The 24,778-nt window shown below is 35.0% G+C and overlaps 1 protein-coding gene across 2 annotated transcripts in view; it reads left to right on the forward strand.

The window, feature by feature from the left end:
• Positions 1 to 24,778, forward strand: part of LOC140439882 (uncharacterized) — a 284,930-nt gene that overhangs the window by 82,428 nt on the left and 177,724 nt on the right. The window lies entirely within an intron of this gene.

Here is a 24,778-nt window from a genome sequence, read left to right on the forward strand (position 1 = left end):
TTGTTGGTTTTCTGTATATTTGTGTCAAATAAAGAGTGACTCTAAAATAACTTTATAGCAATAGTTAGTGAACTATAACTATTATTATAGTGAATTTAAACCACAACTTTTAAGAAAATATTTATTAATAGATACTAATCGATCTATTATAGTATAAAAGAAGTTGTAAACATAATTTTTGGTTATTAAAATCTCTTTAAAACACCCTATAGAGCAACATACAAAATAAAAAATCTCTTCACACAATTATAAACTTGATTGGGTTGCGTGGTCCTTTAATCAGCCATCAACTGGTCTTTGGGGTAGTATAAGGTAAGGAAAACAAAATTTTAAGAAATCTAATAAATCCTAATAAACAAATTGTTTACATGCGTTTGGGTTGAAATGAGATCATGATATTGGTAAAACAATAAACAAATAAGTAAGAAATGTTATTTTAGCTAATCAAATATTTATTATAACCAGCCTTGTAGTCACATATTTAAAAGCGAAGAATATAAATAAAAAAAAAGGTTTTATATTTCAAACTAGTGAGTACTACTGCTGACCGTCGTAGTGTAAGTCGCAACCACGATCTATGCTAATTTTAAACACGTTGGAGTTTGTAATAAGGAAAAAAAATACCATATGTCTTTTTTGATGGGGAACTTTTAACCTAACCCCGCGTTGGGCAGTAGTGGAAGCCCAACGCCATACTAGCTAAGAGATTCGAGGAAAATCTCGAAAGCAAGCTGGAAGGCTGAACGGATGTTATAGTTGAAGATATTAACAACTATTGGAGGCAGTGTAGAGCCATATTGGAAGAAGTGACAACTGAAGTTATCGGAAAGCAAAAACGTAAAAAATTAAGGTCAGACTGGTACGATGAGGAATGCGTACAAGCAACACAAAGAAAAAATCAGGGATATAGAAGACTCCAAGAGCAACGAACGAGACAAACAGAAGAAGAGTATAGGCAGCTGAGACGAGAAGAAAAACGAATACTTAAAAAAAAGAAGAAAGAGCATATAGAGAGCCAATAAAAGATCTAGAGAACTATAAGACACAAGCAGAAACGCAAAAGTTCTACAAGAGGATTAATCAGAACAGGAAAGAATTCAAACCTAGATTATCAATCGTTAGAACTAGAACAGGGGAGATCATTGGTGGTCAGGACCAGATACTAAAAAGATGGGCAGAAAACTTGGAGGAAAAGCTAAATATAAGAGGTGAGACAGGGCTCCACGAATCAGAAATCCAACTCGAGAACATTGACGACGAAAGAGAGAAAGATAACATCCCAACAGAGGTAGAGGTCATCCAAGCTATACAAAAATTAAAAGAAAACAAAGCTCCTGGGGCAGATGGCATTCCTTCAGAACTTTTAAAGCAAGGCAAAAAAACCTCACATACTGTATATGTAGACTGGTCGAACTGATTTGGAAGCAAATAAAGTTGCCAGAAGACTGGAATGTAGGTATAATTGTACCTATACACAATAAAGAAGATCAAACAATATGTGACAACTACAGAGGAATAATCCTCCTAAACGTAACATACAAAATATTGGCATATCTTCTTTACGACCGACTATCGGGATATTGTGAAGACATAATAGGTAAATATTAGTGTGGGTTTCGTAAAGAAAGATCAACGACCGATCAAATATTCATTTTAAGGCAAGCTCTGGAAAAAAATATGAGTATGGCATTGATACTCATTACCTGTTTGTTGATTTTAGATGTGCCTATGATAGGATATATCTGGCAAATAGAGACTATTATGGATTAAAAAAATTTTTAACAACCAGCCTAGTTACAAAAAGAACGAAACTAGTGATATACAGAACTCTTATCAAGCCCATCCTCACCTACGCGTCGAAAATATAGACGATGACAAAGAGCGATGAAGAACGTTTAAGATGCTTTAAACGTAAAATCCTCCGGCATATCTATGGAGGAGTACAGGAGGGCGGATTATGGCGTAGACGCTATAATTTCGAACTTTACCGCTTGTATGACAAACCTGATATTATTAGGTCCATCAAAATAAACCGGCTGCGATGGTTAGGTCACATAGAGAGAATGAATGAGATGGAGCCGCCAAAACATATTTATAACCAAAAAAGAGATGGAGTGGGAAGGAGAGGCAGACCCAAAGCCCGATTTAAGGATCAGGTGGAGGAACACTTGAAAATGTTGGGAGTACGAAACTGGAAAGCCAAGGCGAAGAATAGGAGAGAATTGAGACTTATCCTTGAGCAGGCCAAGACTCACCATGGGTTGGGGAGCCAATGGTGGTGATGAGTACTAGTGCTGACCGTCGTAGTGTAGGTCGCAATCACGACCTATGTTAATTGTAAACACGTTGGAGTTTGTAATAAGGAAGAAAAATACCATATGTCTTTTTTGAGGAGAAACTTTTAACCTAACCCCACGTTGGGCTAGAGTAGTGGAAGCCCAATGCCATACTAGATTATACTCGTAGATATATTAAAGATAAAGGATCGTCTGTCTTTCCTTTTCAGTGCAATACATCCTTCCTCGGTGCAACTTAACAAATATGTATAAAGGAGCCATCTATAACACATTCAGACATTGTCTGAGGGTCAGCAACAACCTCTATTGGGAGTCTTACGCTGTCATGCAGGGTATCTGTTAAATAATTTAACATCACATCTTTTCAACAATAATGTAACACATAAAAAGTTTTGTAACTTTTTAAGTTTTTTTAACCAGATATTTAGTGGCTTGACTCATGTATACCTGGTAATAATACACTGATGATGGACTGTTTAGTCTGATCTAAAGACTATCCATTTAGACTATCCATTCCAGTGCATTCAGCGTGAGCACATTCTCTACACCTACTGCAACAACACCATAGCTCATATTCTTCTCTTTCTGACAAGATCTGAAAATTCAGTAGCATAAGTTTTCGATAGTGCACTTTATAATGAGAATATTTATGAGAATGTGCTGTTTCCGTTTATATCGAAAATATTCTTAACTTATTAACTAATTAGAAATATATTTATTATGACAGAATGAATCAAAATGCTAATGAATGCGAATGAATAAATAATCTGAGAATCAATAAAAAAACTTTTCTTTCATGAATTATTATTAAATTCAAAACCCATTTTTTTCAATTTCTCACCTTAAAAAACCACTTGAAAAACAATTTAAGTTGAGAAATTGAAAAAAATGGTTTTTGAATTTCATAAAAAACAATGAACGTAGAATTTTAAAAAAGATACGTTTTATTTGCAGTATAATTTTCTTTTTAGTTTATCATAAAATTTTTTTAAGTTTTAATGATATCTGTGTGACACAAATTTCACAAATTCGTAATCGAAAATTTCGTTCCTACTCAGCTCTTCTAACTTTTCGCATAAGACGTCTTCAGCCTTAGTACACTTCCTTGCGAATCGCCAGCTTTAATTTATTTTTTTAATTGTATAAATATAATCTTATTTGATTTTCAAAATCATGTTTTTAGTTTATAAACTTGTGACAATCTTTGTCAAAAGCCTGGACTACATCTCACGCTATAGTGGAAGAGATTTACTTTTCTCTTATTGCTTTTTTGTTTGTCTTTCTTCGCACATGATCGATTGTTTTTTTCTACTTCTTTGTGTCTCTGTGTGTTTCTTTACATGTATCTGCGAAAGTGTGAATTTTGGATGAACTGTATATTTCAAAGGCGAACAATGGTGTTATTACACTTTTAGAACAGAAAAAGATATCAAATAAAATTATATATAATTCTGTCTGTTCATAATTTGATCAGTAGTGCGTAACCTATTAGGCACCATTCATTTTACAATGTACCTCTATGTTCTGATTCATTATGTGTAAAAACACAAAACATGCTTTAACAATACGATCTTCTTTTCGTGGTCTAGTTCCGAAGAACTTGATTTTTAATAATCAAAATGTTATGTCTTAAATTCTATATCAAATCTATAATGTGGCGTAAAAACTAATGATCCGATTTTTTTAATTGACTTCCTTTCATTGTTTCTTCACGGCGAGCCATACAAATCGGATTAAAATAGACGGAAAAGAGAAAACGTGAGTGTTACGCCTATGCGCTTGCGTCTTTACATTTTAGTGGAGGATAATGTCATTATTAAATGATATTACAAAAACTTTTAGTACAACTAATTTGCTTTTCGAAGAGCTATATATAGGCGTACTTCCCAATTAGATCATAAATTTGAGATCGATTTTAAAATTTTATTGTTGCCATTACTTTTTTCGTACAGATGTCTGTGATTTTCTGTTAAATATAATATGTAATCATCATATTGTAGTAATATTATTAAACCAAACATTTGAGTCTCTCGATCTTTTGTTTACCTTGTACGATCTTATTAAAAATGTAATTTTTGGAACGTGTTTCGTTCAAGGGTTTTGTTTATACTTATAAACATTTAAATAGTACAAAACCACTCTACGCGTTTAACTATTCTACTCCCATTATTCTAACGAAACACTGTTGAAACACCTTTGGTGGTGTGTAGAGGTGGAGGTGTATCATTAAAGATCACAGATATACTGGTTCATAGCGTATGTACCTGCGCTCTGGTTTCCAGGTTTCATAGTTTTTGGTTTGCCTAGCCAGTTACTCTCGCTAAGATCTCTTTACTAGTTATTGACTTGGCTATCTTCTGTGGCCAGGTCTCTCTTGGGTGTTTTACTTTTCTTTTCTTCATGCCCGTTGATTTCCAGTTTATTATTTGTTGTGATATTTGGCCGATGCTCGTTTTTGTACGTATGCGTACCATATAAGTTTATATTTTGCCACCATTGCCTCCACGTTTATATCTGGGCCCACTACATAACATATTCAGTTTTAGTAACAAGTAACATAACAACATTTGAGGCGCATAGTGCCAGAGTGGCCTAACTGGTAAAAACTGATTTTGAGAAAAAGACGATTTAAGTTTTATTTAATTTGGCCACTCTCTGTTTCGCCAAGAATTATTAACCTTAGTTTTCAATTTCAACACCTTAAATTAAGTTAGTAAATTTCATTATACATTATATATTACCTATTATCATAAAAAAGTAATATATCTTTTTGGAAAAAAAATTGTAGGCCACTCTTGCACTAACATTGTATAAATAAAAAAAATAAAGTGCGTTTCTGCATAAAATATATTTTTACCATAATTGTATACAAAAAATAAACAAAAGCCAAAACAATGCCCTTACCTAATTTTCATTCCATCATTTGTTCGGAATCTTCTATAGCGTAAAACATTACCTTCTCCATCATCATTATTTTGTATACGTTGATCTAAATTGTTAACATTTAGATTGTTATAAAAGTTATGTAAATAAGGTGGTACATACACTAACAAATCTTGTATATTGCTAAATTTAGCTGCTTCGATGTCTCTGCCTCTACCTAAAAATAACCTCCGGATTGTTAGATTCTTTATAATACAATTGTAGTGGTTCAGTTAAAGAGTATCGCAACCATTGCATTTTTAACCAGTTGACGGATTCACCCTCGACAGTCTTTTTACGATAAGTAATGGTTTTCTCTAATGGAACACTGCTCACGAAATCGTTGCTGGTCATTTCTACTACTGTGAATGGTTTTTGTTTTTTGTCTGTTCTAATCCCTCTAGTCCAATCTCCGGGTACATAAATATCATTAAAAGTTTTCTTTTCTTCTCTATGATCCCAAATTCACGGTCACAGGCTAAATATGAATGCCCCAACACCAAAAATGTATGGTAAATTTGCTGCACTTCTGATATCTTGTTTTGTATAATGTAATTACAAAACAGAGACATGTTCCTATTCCTCCGCATTGGCCACTATACATAATTAATTTTGACGTGTTAACATAGTTTTTGACATAATGCTGTATACAAGATCTAATCTCTTGAGATCCTCTAGATGCTATGGCTTCATGCCAAACGTACATGTGTGCCTGATTACTTGACAACTTGTGGATACCTAAGCAGTATGTCCACAACTGCCTTTTGTAGTAAAATACCCCAGTTAAAAGATGAGGTGTAGGTAATGTAGACATGAGATCTAGTGTTGCCCAAATGCAAGAACAAGACGAGACTTAGGCAGTCTTGGTCTTGGTCTTGCGCCAATACACCTGGTCTTGGTCTTGGTCTTGGTATTGCACTCCTGGTCTTGGTCTTGGTCTTGGTCTTGCAGCAAGAGTCTTGCAAGTCTTGCAGTTACCCATTAGCCTATTGCTATTTAAATGCTAAACGTTACTTTAGATCTTAGAACAACGTAACGGAGTAAGTACATTTTAAGCTTGAATTAATATAGCCATAATAAAGACCAACCAAATTAATAAATGTCTAAACAACTGACATCGGGTGGGGTTTGAAGCCACGATCTAAGCTTACCGTGCCTATGCTCTAACTAACTCAGCTATCTACCATGCCCCACAGAAGTCAATCTGTTTCTTAATAAACGTTTGCATTTACTAAGCTTAAATGTGCTAAAACATGGTTAAAACACAAAAAAAAACAAATTAATGACATAAGCATGTATTTTAAAGAACATTATCTGCCTAGAAAGAGATTGATGGGCAAAAAATATTACAGATTTTTTAGGTGATAAGATAACAAACTATAATCCACTTATTAAAGCAAAATAAATGTTTTTAGAAATCTTATCTCTACTTTTATATAAAAAACTAACTTGAAAAAATAAAGAATAGGTAAAAAAGCAATGACAATCAAAAGAAGTTCTTTTAAATTAAGGAGATACCTACTTAATAAATACATTAATTTACCAAAATAAAGTGGTAGGTATATGATATTATGTAGTTGGTAATAAGGTAATAAGTATATTTTTTTACATGTCCACTTTTACCAGCGGTTATTAAAAAGCTTGTGATATCTCTACCGAATTTTGGTTTTTCAGGAAGAAATATTTGTAATTCCTTTTTGTGAAAAGATATTAGATGCTTCCTTAAACCTTCTGTTGTTCATTTTCATTTCAACCTTTCTATGTAGGCACAATTTACACAAACCAATTAGCGATGCATGAATTATTTCGAAAAACTCATAAAATTTGCTTTTAGGTCTTTTAGATCTATAACTCCAACGCTCACTATTCCGACTAGAATTATTTGAATTTTTGTCCCTCATGTCAAATTGTAAATTTGTCACTCCGGGAACAAAAAGGATTAGATGAAAAACAATTATTACATTAAACTCAAAGGAAAGCTCAATTGGGAATGAAGTTAAGTAATGACGAAAAAGTAACTACGATACTACTAGCTACTTTATGTTCGTTACTATCCAATTATAATAACAAACCGAGAATTATATATCGTTACTTCGTTATTCTAAATACTTCGGTATTTTGTTACGGTAGGCGGCATTATATGTTATTAATTTGTCTCGTTACTTTCGCGCTCTTTCAGCAAATTTTGTTTAATGATCTCATCGCACACTCAGCAGAAACAATTTATAGTCTTAGGCCGATAAGATTTGTTTATTTAGATTCCTTCTGACTAAATTATAATGGGAATACGATATTACTGTCGGCGTCGCATTGCAAGATTATTTTTATGATTAGAGGGCGGCTATACTCAAAATATGGACAATTAATTTCAGAGCGAAGAAGTCGTGTGTTGGAAAAGAATGTAAAATATTTAATTTTGTAATCTCGACCTCTGAGCACGTGTCAAATGTGTTTTTTTAATGAATATTTTGATTCGGTATGTATGTTTATGGTATTGTTTGTAATACGCATTAGTTCAGTTTTTTAAATTTTTATTACATTTTTTTGCGTCTCATTGAGTCTTTAAGCCTATACCCTAACTACTATACTTGCTAAAACCACATTCAGTCCTAACTGCAAGACGCAAGAGTCTCGCAGGCTTAGTCTTGTTCTTGCTTAAATCTTGCACGGTCAGTCTTGGTCTTGGTCTTGCTAAAATTAGGCGGTCTTGGTCTTGGTCTTGGTCTTGCAAAAACGCAAGAACAAGACCAAGACTGCAAGACCAAGACCGATTTTGGGCAACACTAATGAGATCAAATGCTATTACTTCTTCTTTAAGTGCCGTCTCCCGATCGGAGGTTGCATATCATCATCACTATCTTTACTCTATCTACTGCTGCTCCCTCATTACGTGTCCCAGATATTGTAACTTTCTTATTTTTATTGTGTTTATTATTTCACATTCTTTGCCCATTTCTCGCAATACTTCCGTGTTAGTTTTCTTCTGTGTCCATGCTATTCTAAGCATCCTCCTGTAACACCACATTTCAAAGGACTGTAACTTATTTATGAGTTCTTGCTTTTTTTTTTTATTTAAAATTAACGTGTCTCGACAGCTTATGGTCATTGACACGGGTACAGTAGTTTACAACATTATACATATTTTATATAGGTATAGGTACAAGAATTTAATATGAACATTTTTTTTTTATAGAAAGGTTAGAAACAATAAAGCTTATCACTATGCACTGTTTATATTAGCTGAAATAAACTTGTTTCTTTTAAAAACACTGTCAAAACGGTTTGGAACACTGAGAATGTCTTTTAGATTTCCTTTTAAGCTGTGCTTGTTTCTGGAAGAGTCATACTGGCAGCAGTCCACTATCACGTGTTTGATGGAAAGGACGTTATTACAGTAGTGGCATACTGGAGGGTTTTCTGATGCCATAAGGTATCCATGTGTGAGACGTGTATGCCCTATTCGTAGTCGGTGAATAACTGATTTTTCTTTCCTGTTCATAGAGGAGATATTGACGCGAGATAAGTTGGGCTGAACTTCATGCAGCTTAGTTTTTGTTTTACTCCACAGGTCCGCCCATGAGCTGAGGATTTTTTGTTTTACCAATATTTTAAGATCCGTATGGATTTGGATCTCTTGGAAGGCTATGTCAGAAGAACATGCTGCTTTAGCGGCTTGGTCTGCTTTTTCGTTTCCCAATATACCAACATGAGATGGAGTCCAGATCATTACGACTTTTATGTTAGCAGAATATAGTTGGTTACAGATAGTGTGGATTTCCTGGACTAGTGGGTTTTTCGAGAAAATGCATCTTATTGAATAAATCGAGGAAAGAGAATCAGTGCAAATGGCGATTTTTATGCTTTCATTTGAAGTAGGACGGATGGAAGTCTTTAATGCTTGGAGTATTCCATATAATTCTGCGGTATAGATACTACAACTTTTAGGCAATCGCACAGAGCTTATTGTCGTCGTCAGTGTGGACACAGCAGAGCCACAACAGTCTTCATTCTTGGATGCATCGGTGTATAAAATTTCATCAAATTGTGTTAAGTTAAGGATGTTTTGGAAGGATTTTCTAAGGATTAAGTTTGGGGTTTCTGTTTTGTCGAATCTGCATAAATCAGTATTGAATATTGGAAGATTATGCATCCATGGAGCTGTCTTGGAGGTATAAATAGAAGTAGTATTGGAGAGGTTGATGGAATCTAATAAAGGAGATAATATTTGTGGTAATGTGAGAGACTGATTGGAAGCGTTTACTGGGGGAGGTTCTATGGGATTGATTAGATTTATTACCGGGTTACTTGGGTTTGCTGATATTCTTACAAAGTATGAAAGTAGAAGCTGCTGCCTTCTTAGATGGAGTGGTGGCTCTGAAGATTCAACGCACAGACTTTCGGCGGGGCTTGATTTGAAAACACCGAGGCATAGTCGTAGGGATGTATTTTGAATCGTGTTTAGAGACTTTAGTAGGGAGCTACTAGATGTCATATAAAGAATACTGCCATAATCTAGCTTAAAGCGAATTAACGAATAAGAGATTTAAGTAAATTGATTCTTTGGGTACAGTTTCCTTTAAGTTTCTGAATATGCTGTCTCCAGATAAGCTTTTTATCAAAGGTGATACCAAGAAGTGTCAAATAATTAACTGTTTGTAAACGAAGTCCGTTTAGAGTTATAGAGGGTGGATTAGGTCTATGCTTTTTGGTAAAGTGAATTACTTTGGATTTAGGAGCTGAAAACACAAATCCAGCACGCGTAGACCAGGTGCCTATTTTATTTATTGTGTTTTGTAGCAAAGTGCTGGTGGTAGCTGTGACTCTGCCTCGGCAGTATAATATAATATCATCAGCATATATCGAGTACCTGACTGGTGGTTCTATATATGAGGAAAAGTCATTCATGCTAAGTAAAAATAAGGTAGTGCTTAAGACTGAGCCCTGAGGCAAACCGTTGTCCAAAGCGTGTGGTTTTGATATTTTTCCATTTGTTAATACTCTAAAATATCGACTTGTTAAAAAATTTTTTAAAAATAAATAAATGTTACCAGTTAAATTATATTCCGTTAATTTTCTTAGAATTAGAGGTCTTTGTACAGTGTCGAAGGCACTTTGGATATCTAAAGTTACTGCTATGACTTCGCTTCTATTCGAAAATGCATTAACAATGTCAGTATGTAGTGTGACCAGGTTATCCATTGTACTTCGATTTGATCTGAAACCTGTTTGGAATGGGTCAAGGATATTATTTCTTTCTAGATACCATAGTAAGCGTTTATTGACCATCTTTTCTAACAGTTTACATAGTGAACAAGTGAGAGAAATTGGTCTATATGATTTTAGAAGATTTGGAGATGAGTCATTCTTTTTAATAGGAATTGTAGTCGCTTGTCGCCATAACGTTGGGAACTGGTTTTGAGACCAGATCTTATTATATAACTCTAACAGTTTGAGATGTGTGTCTGGATGGAGATTTTTTAAGAATATTGATGGGATATCGTCAGGACCGGCTGCTGAGTTTTTCAATGAAGATATGGCTTCGTTTAATTCTAGGAGATTAAAAGGAAGATTCATAGAGCTGGTGTTAGAAAATATTTTGGGGCTGGAAATGTTGGTATCTGAGTTATTGGAAAGATTCGGAATATTTGACTTATCTGAAAAGTGAGAGGCAAAGATATCTGCAATATGTTGATCATCGGTAACTGTATGATCCTGCAGGGAGATGGCGGCTATTTTGCTGGATGTATTATGACCTTTCATACGTCTTATCTTTGACCACATTTGCGCGGGAGAAGTATCTTTTGTGATTGAACTAACGTATTGATTCCATGAGGATTTCTTACTTTCTTTTAAAATACGCCTAGAATTGGCCCTAAGTTTTTTAAAATTTATTAAATCCGTGGTGGTACGGGTCTTTCGGAATTTATTTATTGCTTTTTTGCATTGTTTGACAGCTATTTTGCACGACTCATTCCACCACGGAACAGGTTTCTTGGAAGGATCAATCGCGCATTTACCAATACATTCCTCAGCAGATTCAGTTAAACAATTATTTAATAGTTTTACATCTGTATCTATATCATTGTTAAAAAGTAATTCATCGGTTTTTCCCTTATCAGTGGTTCTGAAAAGATCCCAGTTTGCTTGAGTGATTTTCCATTTTGTTATAATTCTCGAGGGCATTTTTGACTGGTCAGAGATAAGAATAGGAAAATGATTACTATCATAGAGACTGTTTAATGTGTACCATGAAAGTAAAGGAAATATTCCGGGATTACAGAAAGATAAATCTATGGAAGAGAAACTACCTGATTGGATGTGAAAGTATGTACTACTTCCTGAATTTAGTAAGTTTATATTTACGTTATTTAGGAAATTTTCGATTGTTTTACCTCTTCCAAATGTGTTTTCGGATCCCCACATAGTATTATGTGCATTAAAGTCACCTACTAAGATAAAAGGTGTAGGAAGCTGAGAAGTTAAATCTTCAAGATCGGAACTTATTAAACAGTAGTTTGGAGGGATGTATATGCAACAAATTGTAATTTTGTAGGGACACCAAGCTGTAACGGCTATAGCTTCGAGGTTTGTGTTTAGCGGAAATTCTTTATGGAAAATATCAGTAGAAACAAAAATTGATGCTCCGCCACTGGCACGAAGTTGGGTAGTTCGAATATAGTGGTAACCTGTAAAATTTTTAAGTTGTCCGGAATATTTATCAGTGAAGTTTGTTTCTTGTAGGCATAGAAAGTCAGGAGAAGACTCAGATATGAGCTGTTCAAGGCGTGGACGACGGGGATAAAATCCGTCACAATTCCATTGTATCAGTGTGAAGGTTGAAATTAATATGTAGAGTGTTTGGATGTTTGCGAGGTTTGTGAACTATCAGACAGGTATTCTTTATCACAAGCATCCTGGGAATTATCAAGACTGTTTATACTTTCAGAATCATCTGTTGCAGAATGTATTTTAGTTTTAATTTTTTTAATTAAGCGTGTAATTCTGATTTTTGTAGACCTATCTTTAAAATTAGGGTTTATTGATTGCAAAGTTAAAATGAGTGATTTAATATCTGTTGTGAATTTAAATGCTTCTGAGACAGGGTCACAGCTGCCGTAAGCGTTCTCGATAAAGGCAATTATATTATCAGGAGGAACTGCAAAAACTTCTGGGTTTTGTTTATAGGCTTCGTGTATTGCTTGTTTGGAGTCAGTGGATAGACTGGGGTCGAGAGAAGAACTACGTGTTCGTTTCTTTTTTGTGTTGGAGGTGCTAGAAGAACTAGGAACTGTTTGTTTGGGAGGAAACATAGTTTGTTCTGTTGCAGGGTTTTCCCCAGATTGAAGGGTCTTATCGCTTATAGATGATACAGATGAGCGTGGCCTTTTCTGTGAAAGATGAGAACTTAAACATAGTTTATCTGACTTTTCAGATATTGTATCATTTTCGCAATTCTCTGGGGAAGAAGACAAATAAAATAGATTTGTTTGGAAGGGAGATGATTCAGAATGAGATGGAAATTGTGTATTCTGTTGCTGTGACGTTGATTCGGTGGGGGGATTTGGGAGGACATGGGAAACAGTAGGATTTTCAGATGATAAGTTGTCAGATGAAGTATTGGGACAATTAGAAGCAACATGTCCCGATTGTTTGCATAAGAAACATTCCATTTTGTCCGTAGACAGAAAAATTCTATTATCATTGCCTTCAAAAGGAATTAACAAGGAGGTGTGAAGCTCAAAATTATCAGAGGGAGGAAAAATATATACTTGACGGCGGAAGCTAAGTATGTGGGAGTATTCATCACCTGGAGTGCCCGCTTTAAGAAAGGACACGGGGGAGGCTATTTGGAAACCAAGACTTTTCACTGCATTTTCGGCCAGTTCATGGGGAATGTAAGGAGAGATGTTCGAAATTAATATTCTTTTTGTTGGGGAGACAAGTTTACGAATACTTAAAGTAAGGCGTCCGATTTGAACGGATGGATGGGATTTCAGAAGTTGATCAACGAGATTTGAGTTCACTAGATATATGCAGATCCTATTGTTAGATATTCTGGATGCAAAGGAAATATTTTTTGGTCCGATGATGTCACCAATGGCTTTAACGTAGTCTAGAAGTTTAAGGTTTTCTTCTGCGTGAAGAACTATCGCCTGTTCTTTTTTTGGAAAAGATGGTTTCGGTGTAGATTTTGCAGCGGTTACGTATGAAAGAGGTGTAGTTGCTGGAATGTTGTTTGTAGCAGTTTGAAGGGCCATTGTTAAGGTAGAAACTGTAGGAGTATTGTTTATATCTGTACTGTCCATGTAAATACAGACAGTAACCTCGTTTTATTTCTCTTCTTTAACTAATTATGCTATCCAAATTTGTATTAAAATCCATTGAATTGGATGGCCAGCAAGAACCAGCAGACTGGTAAAACCAGTCTCTGGTATGCACTTTGTATAAATTAAATATAATTTATATGATTTAATAATATAACAAAAGCAATACGTACAAAACTTGTCCAGAAATCACTTTTCGAAATTACACTATTAAATCTAAATTAAACACTAATTACTACCGATAAGGCAAACTGGATTTTAATTGTACTTGGCACACGTCGTACTCGTTCGAGTGCTAGAACAGGAATCATGAGTTCTTGCTTTAATGTCCAGCTTTCAAGCCAATATTGCAGTATCGAAAACACGTAACATCTCAGTGCTCTTACTCTTAGTTCTAATCTAAGGTCTTTGTTGCAGAGAATTGTTTTCACTTTTACAAACGCATTTCTTGCTATTTCTATCCTTGCTCTTATTTCGGTTGTTTGATCATTATTGTCTGAAATCCAGGTTCCTAAGTATTTGTATTTATCAACCCTTTCTATCGGTACATTTCCCAAATGTATGTTTGTTGGTCTATTTGTTTTGTTTGTTATTATCATGTATTTGGTCTTTTTAATATTCATTTTTAGTCCATATTTTTCACAGAAACTGTTTGTTTTGTTTATCAGTAATTCAAGTTGTTCAGCAGAGCTTGCCATAATTACGGTGTCATCTGCGTATCTTATGTTGTTAATAGATCTTCTGTTAATTATTATTCCTTCACTTCGAGATAGTAATGCTTCTTCAAAAATAGCTTCACTATATACATTAAACAATAATGGGGACATAATACATCCCTGCGTAACTGCTCTTCTGATTTCAATTTCTGGACTGGGTTCGTTATTTATTACGATTTGTGCTCTTTGATTCCAGTAGAGGTTTGTTATTATTCGTAAGTCTCTATGGTCTATGTTTTTTGTTTTTAGAATTTGCTTTTGATTCATATCCATGCATCTTTGAGCTAACACATTAAAAGCAAATAACGCTTCTCTGGTTCCTAGTCCGTTTATGAATCCAATCTGACTATCATCTATTCCTTCTTCCAGCTATTTTACTCAATTCCGAATCCAATGCCATCCCAGCACGGGCGCTTTCTGCCTTTCGAAGATGCAATTTTTTTTCCAATTTTAAACTTTCCAAAGTAAATTCAGAAGTTTCTGTGTTTTTTTTGTTCAAATTCGTCACATCTTCTACAACTGTCAGATACAGGCGCATGAAAAGTTAAATTAAATTTTTTTCTGAAAACATCCCTAAAAATAAATTGTGACGCAGGATCATTTGTTTCTTGTTTGTATAAGGAATACATAGTTGACAGATTTAAAATGGGGCTAAATATCAAAGATTTGGATTTTATGTTTTCTAAAATAATGTGACTGATATTTTGGGAACCTCTAAATAAAATGAAAAATATTGTCAAGTTTCTCCTGACTTGTTTTATTATGAGGGTTCTTTTTTTACTCTTTTATCCTTAGAAGGTGTACCACCTTGCTCTTTATTACGCAAAGCACGTGTAAGTCGCTCATCTGAAACTCTAAGACTGTTTGGCAGCAACTATATTACCCTTTAGGTTTGTATACTAACGTCCTTCTTCTTCTTCACGTGCCATCTCCGCGACGGAGGTTGGCAATCATTATGGCTATTCTGATCTTAGATGCTGCTGCTCTGAATAGTTCAATAGATGTGCATCCGTACCATTCCCTCAAGTTACGCAACCATGAGATTCTTCTTCTTCCTACACTTCTCTTGCCCTGGATTTTCACTTGTATAATCAATTGAAGTAGGTTGTATCTCTCATTACGCATAACATACCCCAGGTATTGCAGCTTTCGTGTCTTGATGGTTTCCAATACTTCCATTCTTTTGTTGATTCTTCTCATGACTTCGTTGTTTGTTACATGCTCGGTCCATGATATCTTCAGGATTCTTCTATACACCCACATTTCAAATGCTTCCAACTTTTTAGCAGTCGACGCGTTAAGTGTCCATGCTTTTATCCCATAAAGCAGAGTCGAGAATATATAGCACCTTGCCAGCCTAACTCTCAAGTCCAATTTTAGTTCTCTTGCACAAAATACCTTTCTCATTTTATTGAAGTTTGTACGTGCTTTCTCTATTCGAACTTTGATTTCTTTGGAGTAATCGTTTGTGTGATTAATTATTGTGCCAAGATAGTGGTAGTTTTCAACTTGTTCTAAAGCACTACCGTTAATTGTCAGGCTTTCACCATTATTTTGGGTTTTTGATATTCTCATAATACTAACGTCCACTATTTCGTAAATTTTTTCTTATATTAGACTGAAAATTGCTTTGTAAATTCTCATCAGTCACCAATACATTTTCATTTTCACCTAACACAAAGTATATTAGTTTCTTGCAAACGATTATAATAATAATAAAATAGCTGTACTTTTTTCACTTGATGATTCTTCCATATCAGAAGGATTGTAACTGGAACCTGAATCTACATATGGCTCATCAATACTAGAGACATCACTGTCATCAAAAGTGTTATTGCTTTTGCCTGAAAGAGATAAGTTACAATAATTCAGGCGTGTATTAACATATACTTTTTAACACCTTATTCCGATATATCTACTTTTAATAATTACTTAAGAAAATGGTCTGAATAATATATTTATCCCATGTGGATGGAATATCCATATTACAACTTCCAAATAACTACAATTAAAGCGTACACGAGCTGTTAAAAATCAAATAATAATTTTAAGGTTAAGAGATAGGCCACTAGTGCACACGAGCAACTGAAACACATCGACAGGCATGAACGTTGGGCTATTACTGTTATTACTGCACGACCGTTTGTTAACAAATCATAAATTGAAATGTCATAGCGGCCATTTTGAAAATGGTAGAACTGTCACTTGTTGACGTTTGTATTTAGTATACTCTAACAAATTACCGTGGCAAGATATATGCTTGAACAACGTTTGGAAATTATCCTAAAATTTTATGCTAATAATCGTTCTTTTGTGAATACCTATCGTGCATTACGTGAAAGTTATGGACCAAATCATCGTCCTGATGTGCGCGTAATTCGTCGAATCGTTGAAAAGTTTGAACGTGAATTTACTCTGCACGATACGAAACCACCAACTAGATGCCGAAAAGCAAGAACTTAGGACAATATTGCTGCTGTAAGAGCCAGTGTAATGGAGAATGCAAATGTGTCCGTAAATCGTCGTTCTCAAGAACTTCTCACCAGAATGACAACTTGGCGAATTCTGAGAAAAGATTTAGGCCTACACCCTTACAAGATTGTTCTGACTCAATAACTGAAGCCACTTGACCATCATAAGCGTCGTTTGTTCGCTGATTGGGCTTTGGACAAACTCGAAAATGATGGCGATTTTTCCAAAAAATAATCTTTTCCGAGTGGAGTGGAGACCACGGGCCACGAGACGAAAAAAAAAGTATTACGGCAGGTCGTAAAAATGAAAAATTTGACCTTGGAAAAGTTGCGAAAAGTTGCGAAAAATTAGGAAAATTCGATTTTCAGGAAAACTCACCCTGGTTTAACTCTAAATATATTTTTTTACTTATCTAATATAACACAAATGTCACAAAAAAATCGTAGTAGAACTTCGTATTGAAATCGACGGACTATGTCGGTAATTTATTAAATTACTATTTACGACAATAATCGCCTACACTATCAACTGATTTTTAATGAGTCACGAAAATATTGCACAGATATCGCAATGTAAATTCATTACCTTATTGTTTTACATAGACAAATACTTGTCTACGAGTTTGTAGTTTCACTCCATGGGAACTGGGATGAGAATAAAATAGGGCGTTTACTTATACATACACCTTTTATTACAAGAAAAACGAAACTGAAAACAACATGCAATTACGATTTTGTTCATAATTAGTGTATACCGTTCGGTATGACTATTATCTTAAACATCGGTCAAATAAGTGTAATCAATGTGGAGGTAATATTTTAGTAAATATTATGTTCTTGGTAAATACCTATTTCGTTTATTTAATGTAAAAAAAAGGCTAAAAAGAAAATTATTATTATGTAAAACACATAATAAATACGCCACGCGATATATACAGCTAAGGCCACTTCTTTTCAAAAGAGTCCACCTTGATATTTTAAGAGGTGTAACAATTTTAATAAATTCATACTTTTTCACAAGAAACAAGAAGAGAAGAAGAAAAAAATTATAGATATATGAATTCTCCAACGAAATAAGTGTCTAATGATGTGCCACACACAGTACCTATATTAACTATTTAAAATTAAAGGTTTGTGGTACTAGATAAATCATCTGGACCAGATCAAGCTTCCTGCTGAGCTACTTAAACTTTAGAGCGAGGAAAATATTACATACTTAACCACTTTCTTTATCAAAATTTACAACAAAGGAAAAGTATCAGATGGTTGGTTGAAGTCACTGTTTATTATATTAACAAAGAAAATCAGGCCCAAATGCAGCGATTTTAGACTAACCAGTTAGATGAGCCACACACTTAAGATAATTTTACGTATTATGCAAAACCGAGTATTCCTTCTGCGCGAAAGTATAATGAGTAATAAGCAATTTGAATTTAGCAATGGTCTAAGAACTACTGACTGAGGCACTATTTTGTATGCGCGTTCTCTTACAAAAATCTGTGAGTTCCGAAAAAACGTTTATGTTTCTTTTATCGACTTCGAGAAGACATTCGATCTAGTACAACACGATACATTTAACGATTGCCGAAATGTCGAATTGATGATTGACGATATAAGACTGCTAAAGTACTTATATTAAAATCAAGTAGCTTCAAACGTGGACTACGACAGGGTTGTGTTTTGTTACCGACCCTTTTAAAGTTATACTCTGAAGAAATCTTTAGGAAAGTTTTGGATGACAGACAAGAGGGAGTAAGACTAGGCGGAGAAGTAATCAATATTATTAGATATGCTGACGATATAGCCGTTCTTCCAGAAAATTTATAATATCTCCAAATATTAGTAAATCTAGTCAGTAAAGCAAGTTATCGGAGAGGTCTTAAAATTAACATTTCAAAGACAAACTGGATGGCGGTTGGAAAGATTAATATAGGGAACTTTAGTACGCACGTTCCAAATGAATATTTTTAAATCGTTGTCCTTATTTCGTTAAATTGGTCGTCGTCGTAAGTTCCTTCCGGTTTCTTTAGCTGCGGATCTCGTAACTATGTTTTTTACGGAATAGAGTTGTTAGCCCTAAGTCCAACCCCTAATCTGAAGGGTCAGGGACGCTTTTGTTAGGGTTGCCATACCTTAGTCTGTTTTGGTGCGCGGGTGGTATTTTATTTTCCACCTAGGGCCGGTTAGGGCGTTCCCCTATCTACCACCTGGGGACGCGTCTGATAGAAGACAAACAATTCCACATGGAGAGAGAGGTCAACAATAGAATATAGAAAATTCTAAACCTCTATCGCGTAACGAATAATAAATTTATAGACATCAACGAGATTACAAAAAAAAGTCTAGGAGTGTAGACTCCTTACGGCTGGTTTATAATGGTACATTCATTTTGTGATTTATAAAGTGTGCGGCCTGGAACTATTTCTGTCTGAGCTTTTATCTGCAACTATGGCAGATATAATTTATGGTGATGCAGCAACAATTGTAACTATCGTTCGCTCACTGACGACGTTTATACACCAGCTCATACACCAGCTCCCAGCTCCACTAGAGATGAGATTCCCGGGGTAAGGTATTCGTATTGCAGACATAACTTTCGGAAGGCTTTATTTGTTTAGCTATGTTAAGTTAGGGAGGCTACGTCTAGCGGTGCCTGGTCTCAATACTCAGAAATTCGCGGATTCAGAAATTATTAGTGAAAAACTTGCTGACTTCCTTTGAATCGCCGAATGCTCTGGAATACCAAAAATGATTAGTACTGCAAATTATAAATCTTAACTTAATGGTTTTTAGATTTTTGCCCTAATCTGACCTAGTGCTCCCATGGAGAATTGATCTAAATTCGCAGGGGCGATTTTCCTTGCTTGTAGCTCACTGACTTATGCGTAGGTTCTCTTTTCAGTTACCTATTTATCTGAATTTTGAATTTTTTTTACTAACCTCCATTGTCACACCGGATGTTTTCTAGTCTGATCTGCTACTTTTGCCTTTTTGTTCGCCACTTCACTCAGCATGGACTGTTTAGTGCACTAAAAACCATTAAAAACGGCTAATTTCCACTTTGAAGTTTTTGTCTTAAAATGCAACCGGCATTATCACAAAATTTTATAAATCTTCGACCACCATGATGGTGAGAATGAATAAACCAATTTTAAAAAATTTTCATGTTGTTGGTGAACCTCTCTGGTGTTAGTTCAAATAATTCATTAATAAAACAATTTTATCCTCACTAACTACACTTTTTTAACTTTTTCGAAAAAAATTTTCTCCGAATTTTTGTATAAGTTTACATGTCGGTTAGCACCATGTCCGCGGAATACCCAATACCCTTCCACGAAGAACTGAAAACTTACTCCCCTGATGAAGTTCCTTATACATGGGCACTATTTATTTGCATCATGTTTCTCCAGGTTGTGTCGGTTGGACTGAATTGTATTTGAACTTTTTGAGTGTTTTGAATTTGAATACGGATGTGATGTTTTACTAAGATTTTCCTATGAAGATCATTGAATTTCATCAGATAATGATGAATTAAAGAAAGATCATACAAGAAAATGTAAGATCGATTACAAATACAAGAGAACCATTGACCACTTAATCAATTCTCATATTCAGTGCATAAGAATTCAGGCAGCTGCAGTTCAGTGCATAATGAAACACAAAAACCTAGTGTATCTCATTTGACCAAACTCAGGAAGAAATTTCATTTTGGCAAATGCAAAAATTTGCGATAGTTTAAAGAAACACAGCGTTTCTTTTAACAGGGAATGTTCAGAGACACTATCGATATCAAACAGGATGTAGATCTCAGCGCTACGAAGTACAAAACATCTTAGATGCTCAGAAAATTACGACACAGTTTCGGAGCCATCTACAAGTGGAGATATTCGAGGAACACAATTGGTGAGTAGAGACAGTTACGGCGTTTATCCAATCGTCTTTAAAATACCAATCCTGTTATAGACAAAACGTCAGTAAAATAATTTGAGACAACTGCTTGTAAACTCCAAAGGAGTGTACCATCACAGTACTTTGGTACATACATAACAAAGAAAGAAGTTTGCATATACGAACTCTGTAGAAATTTTTTTGGAGAAGGATTTCGGTTTAACTAATTCCCATTTACCCATTCTTGTAGAACACGTGGACATAATTTTCTTCCTCGGCCGAATTCAGACTGTTCATGATACAATTTCTAATTTAGCGAAATCTTCCAACAGGTTATCAATTATTTTATAACACGGCTTAGATATGGGCGGCTACTACTTGGTCTCCGCAGCATTTACATTCAGCAGTTGTTCGTAATTGAAGACAGTAACCTTAACTGTAAATAAAATGTTTTACATTTCTTAGCGCCGTTGTATAAGCCTTTTCAGTTTTATTCAAAGTGAGTAATCATGTACAATTTCAATCAATTATTCCATTAACGCCAGCCTTAAATATCTACCGATATTTCACCTCGGCTAACACCAGTCACTTTACTTAAGCTTTTATACTCGCCTGGTGTTCAACATAATTTATGCAACAAAGGTAGCTTTTTCTTTAGGTGTAGGAATTTTATGGCTAGGAAAGTTTGACACCAATTTTAGTAGTTAAATAGAAAAAAAATTAGACTTTAACTAAGCATTTTTAACTTCAGATGTATATGTATATAATATATGTATAGTTTATTACTTTTTTTCCTTGTTGCGAGCTATGCCGATACTATCTATTTTTACTATATATATATATATATATATATATATATATACCTATATATATATATATATATATATATATATATATATATATATATATATATATATATATATATATATATATATATATAGTGTCCCAAAATTAACGCATAAGGACTCAATCAATTTAATATAGTACATTCTACATTTATTTGAAGAAATAAATAGCCTTTTCAGAGACAAATTCAACGGTATAAGGTTTAGCTATTCTTCTTTCAATCTATTCACATCAAACGTGGGGTCCGATAGGGATGTATACTATCACCCTTGCTATTTAACATATACTCTGAGGAAATCTTTCAAGAAGCTGTAGATGTTGAAGCCGGAATTCGAATTAACGGAAAATGTATCAATAACATCAGATACGCGGGTGACACGGTGGTATTCGCTGACAGTTATGAAGTTTTCCAGGAGTTAATGAATAGAATTACAGAAGTGAGTCAGAGATATGGACTTTCAGTGAAAATTAAGAAAACAAAATGTATGATGATCTCTAAGAAGGAACAGCAAATTAAAAGAATCAGTGTGAATGGTCAACCAATAGAAAGAGTAAAAACATGCACTTACCTTGGTACGAACGTCAATGAAAACTGGGACTATTTCCTGGAAATAAAATATAGGATAGAAAAAGCAAGATCTGCATTTTAATAAACGGCTAAGCTATTTAATTGCCACGATTTATCAGTACCCATAAAAATCAGGTTACTACGATGTTATATCTTTCCTATACTGTTGTACGGAGTTGAGTCGTGGACTCTCACAAACGCTACCTGTAAGAAAATTGAGGCTTTCGAAATGTGGCTTTATCGTAGAATTCTAAAGATATCCTATACCGACCACGTTCCTAACCAGGACGTTCTATTAAGAATGCAAAAAGGAAAAGAGTTGTTAACCATAATAAAAACAGCCAAAATTAAATACCTCGGTCACATCGTGAGGAACAGCGAAAGATATGGGTTGCTGCAATTAATTCTTCAAGGAAAAATAGAAAGAAAACGAGGACCAGGAAGGCGAAGGATTTTCTGGCTGAAAAATCTACGTACGTGGTTCATTACAACAACCACAAATCTTTTCAGAACAGCAGTTTGCAAAATGCAGATTGCCATGATGGTCGCCAACATCCGAAACGGATAGGCACTGCAAGAAGAAGAATCCTTCTTTAATTACATATTTTATGAAATATTCGAAACTTTTATAATACATTTCGACTAAAATGGGAAAAAACCAAAGACAAATGATATAGAAAAAAGAATTTATTCAATGAAATATTCAAAATAATCATCATTAACTATCTGATACTGAAAATTCGATGTTCGAATCTATCAGTGACATTCTGAATGATATTAGGAGCGATATTTAAAAAATGTTGTTAGGCATATTTACATAAACTTTGATTTGTAAAGAACCCTACAACCAAAGTCAGTGTAAAAGGATTAACACTGGACAATGAGGTGGCCATTCAATAAACCCTATTATACCTATCTTTGGAATTATTTCTCAATTTGGAAATATTTCTTGAAGATAATTCCGCACACCATTTCTAAAATGAGACAGAGCATCATTTTGTTGAAACCAGATGTTATTAGATTTTACACCCGGACTATCTTTATTAGGGAACATCACTGCTAAGGCAACTATAAGAAAATGTAAAAAAGTAAATATTTGCATTTAAATTTGCTATTGAAAAATATGAGAAAAAAATATTAGTGTTGTAAGTGTCGAGTTGATAAATGAGAAGACAATATCCTCCTGAAATGAGGATCAGCCAAGAAGAAAAACACAAGCAGAAAACCCACACACAATCCGACAGAAGATAACACACCACAACCCAATAGGGATGGAAAGTACAACTTATGAAATATAATTTGACAAACAAAAACAAGAGAGCGACCTCAACGACCTCATGGCCAACCTTGAACGGAAACAGAAGACGGAAATATCGTGCAACGCCCAACGAGAGTTTTTCAGTGATTCCAAAGAGAGATCCTTATGCAGGTAATAAGGGTGTCAAGGAGTATGTTAAAGGTCGTGCGTTTTTAATGTGTGTGTGTGTTTTTTTATTGGGTGGGGGGTGTAGGAAATATATTTACGTATCATCAGGACTAGATGTACTGCCTGGTATGTCCGACTCATATGTTACAATACCTACTAAAACCCCTCTCATTCTTCTGCCTCTGTTTCCCCCACGGAAAAGCCGTAAGACATTACCTCGCGAGGGAGAATCTAGCTATTGTTCTTCCTTCATGTTGTCGAAATCATTTCTTCTCCCCTTCTAATTGTCTCTATTTTCACCTCGCCTCCTTTCATTGCGACGATGATTCTAGAGAATTTCCATCGCGAATGTGCTCATTGCATCCTAAGCTGCCTTTGATGAAAGAATATCTCCTATTATGGCTTCTGCTCAAATTTTGTGTTTTATAATTGATTCCAGAGTATTGCGTAGCAAGTTAAAACGAGGAAATAGGAAGAACACGTTCTCCGCAGCTTCACTGAGCCCAAGACAGGACGGGCCCTCGGGAGCATCATCTTGTTTAACTATATGCTCGAAAACAGCCATGTCCTAAGATTATCTGCGTCAGATAGTAGTTGACCTCGCCATGTTTGCAATTCAGCCAAACATTCAGCTGTGGTATAAGACAATGCGTCCATCTGTCCGTTGTTGCGGAATCCCACTGTAATTGCCATCGACACGTGCTCTTTTGCCGTTCGCTTCTTCTAAGTTCATCAAAGCACAATGTAGTTTTAGTTGACTATCTTTGCCAATAAAGGTTCTGTTTTCTTTAGCTAGCACTCGAATGGCTATGACATATATTGCGTCTTCAGATGCAGATGCTGCGTGGAATGAGCTGGCATCACTTATGACGGTTGGAGATTAGACAATATACTTATGTGGCCTTCTTCCGTGATTACTGGATTCCGAGGGTGTCAGCCCAAATGGATATTCCATATGTTAATACTGACGTAACTACTGACGACAGTAACGTCCTGCTGCTTTATTTTTTGCTTAAAGCTGAATCTGGCATGAATCATTACTCCCAAGTAGCGAAGGAATGGTTGTAATGTAATTTCATGTTCTCCAATGCTTAGCGTTACGGTTTCCACCTGTTTCCTACTAGTAATAAACATTACATCAGTTTTGTGCTTCGCTAGTTTTAAATCGACTGTGTTCATCCACTGGCAGATTCTCTCGAAGATGATGTTGAACGTGAGATTTATTTCCACAAATGATTTAACAAAATCAACAAAACATATGCAGGCCGGTTTGTGATACTCAATCGGTTTTTCAGTTAATTATAGGACAGAGACGGCATT

The sequence above is a fragment of the Diabrotica undecimpunctata genome, chromosome 4 (assembly GCF_040954645.1).
Source record: "Diabrotica undecimpunctata isolate CICGRU chromosome 4, icDiaUnde3, whole genome shotgun sequence".
Lineage (NCBI taxonomy): Eukaryota > Metazoa > Arthropoda > Insecta > Coleoptera > Chrysomelidae > Diabrotica > Diabrotica undecimpunctata.